Raw genomic sequence first — 6,000 nt, 5'->3', positions numbered from 1 at the left:
AGTTACTATCTCTTTTTCCACACTTGTGCTTCAAAGTAGCACCATGTTCTTCATGTAGTGAGTCTCATATCTTGTGCTTCAAAGTAGCACCATATTTTTCATATAATGAGTCTCATATGTTGTCACTTTCATATACTAGTGGGAATTTTTCATTATAGAACTTGGCTTGTATATTCCTACGATGGGCTTCCTCAAATGCCCTTGGTCTTCGTGAGCAAGCAAGTTGGATGCACACCCACTAGTTTTCTTTTGTTGAGCATTCATTTATAACTCTAGTGCATCCGTTGCATGGCAATCTCTACTCCTCATGTTGACATCAATTGATGGGCATCTCCATAGCCCATTGATTATCCTCGTCAATGTGAGACTTTCTCCTTTTTTGTCTTCTCCACACAATCCCCATCATCATATTTTATTCCACCCATAGTGCTATATCCATGGCTCATGCTCATGTATTGCGTGAAGGTTGAAAAAGTTTGAGATTATTTAAGTACGAAACAATTGCTTGGCTTGTCATCGGGGGGTAGAATTTGGGAACAACTTTGTGTGACAAAAATGAAGCATAGCCTAACTATATGATTTTGTAGGGATGAACTTTCTTTAGCCATGTTATTTTGAGAAGACTCTGCTTTGATTAGTATGCTTGAAGTGTTACTATTTCTTATATCAATATGAACTTTTATTTTGAATCATTTGGATCTAAACATTCATGCCACAATAAAGAAAATTAAATTGATAATTATGCTAGGTAGCATTCCACATCAAAAATTCTGTGTTTATCATTTACCTACTCGAGGACGAGCAGGAATTAAGCTTGGGGATGCTTGATACGTCTCCAACATATCTATATTTTTTTATTATTCCATGCTATTATATTACCCCTTTTGGATGTTTATGGGCTTTATTTTACACATTTATATCATTTTTGGGACTAACTTACTAACCGGAGGCCCAGCCCGTACTTGCTATTTTTTTGCCTATTTCAGTATTTCAAAGAAAAGGAATATCAAACGGAGTCCAAACGGAATGAAACCTTTAGGAGCATGATTTTTGGAACGAACATGATCCAGAGGACTTGGAGTGCAAGTCAAGAAGCAATCGAGGCGGCCAGGAGATAGGAGGGTGCGCCCACCCCTCCTGGGTGCGCCCCCTTTCTCCTGGGCCCCACGAGCGGCCACCGATGTACTTCTTCATCCTATATATACATATGTACCCCGAAAACATCCGGAGAACCACCGAAACACAATTTCCACCGCCATAACCTTCTGTATCCGCGAGATCCCATCTTGGAGCCTTCACCGGCGCTCCGCCAGAGGGGGAATCGACCATGGAGGGTGTAGGACCTTGAAGTATGTCTAGAGGGGGGTGATTAGACTACTTGACCAATAAAAACTTAACCTTTTCCCAATTTTAGAGTTTGGCAGATTTTAGCTATTTTAGGACAAGTCAAGCAATCATCACACAATTCAAGCAAGCATGCAAAGAGTATATAGGCAGCGGAAATTAAAGCATGCAACTTGCAAGAAAGTAAAGGGAAGGGTTTGGAGGATTCAAACGCAATTGGAGACACAGATGTTTTTGGCGTGGTTCCGATAGGTGGTGCTATCGTACATCCACGTTGATGGAGACTTCAACCCACGAAGGGTAATGGCTGCGCGAGTCCACGGAGGGCTCCACCCACGAAGGGTCCACGAAGTAGCAACCTTGTCTATCCCACCATGGTCGTCGCCCACGAAGGACTTGCCTCACTAGCGGTAGATCTTCACGAAGTAGGCAATCTCCTTGCCCTTACAAACTCCTTGGTTCAACTCCACAATCTTGTCGGAGGCTCCCAAGTGACACCTAACCAATCTAGGAGACACCACTCTCCAAGAAGTAACAAATGGTGCATTGATGATGAACTCCTTGCTCTTGTGCTTCAAATGATAGTCTCCCCAACACTCAATTCTATCTCATAGGATTTGGATCTGGTGGAAAGAGGGTTTGAGTGGAAAGCAACTTGGGGAAGGCTAGAGATCAAGATTCATATGGTAGGAATGGAATATCTTGGCCTCAACACATGAGTAGGTGGTTCTCTCTCAGAAATGGTAAGTTGGAAGTGTAGGTTTAGTCTGATGGCTCTCTCCACGAATGAAGAGGAGGTGGAGGGGTATATATAGCCTCCACACAAAATCTAACCGTTACACACAATTTACCAAACTCGGTGGGACCGAATCGTTAAACTCGGTCGGACCGATTTAGTAAACCTAGTGACCGTTAGTGATTTTCGGTGGGACTGACATGCATCTCGGTGAGCCGATTCGGTTAGGGTTAGGGCATAACGTAATCTCGGTGAGACCGATTACACAAACTCGGTGAGACCAATTTGGTAATAAGCTTTCTAGAGAGTTGGTCAGGTAAACTCGGTGGGACCGATTTGCTCTTTTCGGTGAGACCGAAATGTTACAAAAAGTAAACAGAGAGTTTACATTGCAATCTCGGTGGGACCGATCGCTCACTTCGGTTAGACTGAAATGTTACGAAGGGAAACAGAGAGATTGCAACCCCATCTCGGTGAGACCGAGATCCCTATCGGTAAGACCGATTTGCTTAGGGTTTGTGGCAGTGGCTATGACTTTTGGAATCAGTGGCGCCGAATAGAAAGAATCGGTGTGACCGATTTTGGCTTTAGGTTTAGGTCATTTGTGGATGTGGGAAAGTAGTTGAGGGTTTTGGAGCATATCACTAAGCACATGAAGCAAGAGGCTCATTAAGCAACACCTCATCCCTTCTTGATAGTATTGGCTTTTCCTATAGCTCAATGTGATCTTGGATCACTAAAATGTAAAATGAAGAGTCTTGAGCTTTTGAGCTTGAGCCAATCCATTGTCCTTAGTATTTTGAGGGATCCACTTTCATCATCCATGCCATGCCATTCATTGAGCTTTCCTGAAATAATAGTCTTGGAATAGCATTAGCTCAATGAGCTATATGTTGTTATGAATTACCAAAACCACCTAGGGATAGTTGCACTTTCAATCTCCCCCTTTTTGGTAATTGATGACAACATATAGATCAAAGCTTCGACAAATGATAATAAAATTTAAATAACATCGTCGCTTTGAGAAGTATGTGATAAGCAAGATCTCCCCCTAAATTTGTGCATAGTTTTAGATTTGCTTTGGACTGCAAATGCACAATGAATTAGGCTCATGGGTTACTCTTCCATGCCACATACATCTTGGTGGAGCGCTCAAAATAATAAACAATGAATACATGCACTCATCACCAAGCATAGTGAGTGATCACATAAGATAGATAGGATAATATCAAGCATGCATAAGTGTAGCTTATGATCAAACACATGATCATCAATGTCTCACAAACATAGTATCTCAACCAAAAGCAAACAAAGATTGAAAAACCACCAAATAAAGCAAGAGAGAACAAAAGCAACACTCTCTCTCTCTAAGCCTATGATCTATACATTTTTCTCCCCCTTTGGCAACAAGTTACCAAAAATTTCATGGAAAATGCATAGTGCTAGATCGACTCTCAGGCTTGATCTTCTGGTGGTGGTGTAGAGATGACTCCTTGGATGAAGGCTTAAGTTGAAGTGGATGGAGCTGGAGGAGTTGGTGCTGGAGCCGGTTGCACTGGAACTGTAGGGGCAGTGGCTGGTGCTGAAGTTGTTGCTCTAGTGTCTGTCACTGGCACTACAACTGACCTCTGGGTTCTGGGCACTCTGGCAAACACATTGGTGGTAGTCTTGCCCTTCCTTTCCTGCATGTCATCCTGCAGCTGCTCCACAACTGACTGAATCTCAGTTACCTTGACATCTAGATCATAGAATTTTTGTTCCATGATTCTTTCCAGGCTCTCCTGGTTTTGAGTTAGGGTGGCCAACCCCTTCTCAATCCTCAGAGATGATGCTATCAAGTAACCAAGCTGCTCCTGTTTGGTTTTCAAGAAATATTCAGATGCCTCCTCTTGAGTTGGCATCTTGGCAGCCTTCTCCCTCTTTGCCTTCTCCTTCTTCTCTTGAGCTTGAACTGATTGTGGATCATCTTCATTCATGACAACCTCATTGTCCTCAAAGTCTGGATAAAGTGGAAAATGTTCCTTATCCAACTGACATTTTCTTGATCTTTGAGTTTTTCAATTCTTGAATCTAAGGTGCATATCCACAGCTCCTCTTCTGATCTGCTGCAGTCCTCTTGATTGTTTCAATGATCAGGCTCATGACTTTGAACTTCTGTGGCACATCAATCACATGCAACATGTTGATGGCATGCCCTCTGATCATGTTATGGTCACCAGACTTGGGCAACAAAGTGTGCCTCAGAATCCAATTTATGGTTGGCAACCCTGACAGCAGAAAGTGAACTGATCCAAACTTGTGAGTCTCTAATGCCTTGTCTGGAATTTCCTTGTACATGTGAGCCATTGAATTGTGACCCAACTTCTTCTTTGCATAAATGTCTAGGTCATCCTCATTCTCCTTGGGGGCATTGATCAGACTTGCCCATTCTTTAATAGTGGACTGGTACCTTGTACCTTCAGACATCCAAACTATTCTTCCATCTGGGTAAAAGTGTGCTGTGGAGTAGAACTGCATGATAAGCTCATCATTCCAGTTGGTGAACTTCTGTCCAACAAAATCTGCAACTCCACAAGCAACAAAGTTGTCTTGCACTCCAGGATAGTGCTGTTCATTTTCCTTGATGAATTTCCAGTCAACCCACCTCATGTCACAGACTATGGGCTTCTTGTCCAACAGAATTGTTTCATAGAAGTCCCGCTGTTCCTTTGTGTGGAACCTGTAGTCAACAGCAGTTCTTCTTCTTGAAGCATATGGATCTTCCATTCTCCACAGTCTCAGCCCTGAATCCTTCCTGATTCTCATGTCCTCAGCCACAGGATGGGCATCATTGTGGTCTGGTATCTTGGGCTTGAGCTTTCTTAGAACCTGTCCTTCTTCTTCTGAATCTTCAGCAACATTGGGCACTGGGGCCTTGTTCTTCTCAGCAGCTGGAATACTCCTGGTATTCCTCTTTGGTGCAGACTTGGCCTTGGGGGCAGCTTTGGGTGCTTCCTTGGGCTTAGATGTTGCAGCCCCTGATCTAATTGCATCTCCCATAAGCTTAGCTGCCTTTGGAGCTGGTGCAGCAAGCTCTTCCTCTTCCATCATGGAAGGTTGCCCAACAACTCTGGCCATGGTCTTCTTGAACCTTTCCTTCCTCTTCTTGCTTTCATCAGCTGGCTCTTTGGGATCAGGATTTTCAGGCAGTTGAGTTGATGCTCTGGCCTTGGGCATAGGTTGCCTTCTTGCAGGCCTTTTAATCTTCATGCCTGGCTTTATATCCTTTGCTGAGCCATATTCCTTCTTGAGCACCACTTTCTTGGAAGTAGCCTCATCTTCCTCAGCTTTGTAGTCTTCATCCTCTGAATCTGAAGTTCTTTTCCTCCTTTGCCTAGTTGCAGCCTTAGGCAAATTGCTAGGAGTACTTCTGCTCCCTTCATCTAAAGTTGAGGCACTAGTGCCCTCACTCAAGTCCATCTCCTCTTCTGACCTGTTCTGGCTGTCACTTTGATCAGACATACTGCAAAAGCTGTCTGCTGACCCTGTGAAGAGATATAGATGAGATAGAAAATATGAGCATCACAAAATGCAGAGGTTTTTGCAAAAGAATGACTCAAAAGTTCAGTCTTAGTTTTCCACAGAAAGCATTTCGGATCCATCGATTTTCAAACTCGGTGATACCAAAGCAGTTTTGGAACCTAAGCTGATGATCTTGGTTGGACCGAGTTTCAATTCGGTGGTACCGAGACTGCTAGGGTTTCACAGAATCCTCAAATCGGTTGCACCGATTAGTAATTCTCAGTCAGACCGAGAGTCACTAGTGCAATGGCATAAGCCAAATTGGTGAGACCGAGTTTTTCAACTCGGTGGGTCCGAGATGGTTTTGGTGGAAACCTAACCCTAAAAATTTGAATCACATCTAATCTATGAACTACTTT

Source organism: Triticum dicoccoides, chromosome 4B (assembly GCF_002162155.2).
Source record: "Triticum dicoccoides isolate Atlit2015 ecotype Zavitan chromosome 4B, WEW_v2.0, whole genome shotgun sequence".
NCBI lineage: Eukaryota > Viridiplantae > Streptophyta > Magnoliopsida > Poales > Poaceae > Triticum > Triticum dicoccoides.
The sequence above is the reverse complement of the archived record's forward strand: the minus strand, read 5'-3'. Positions refer to the sequence as shown.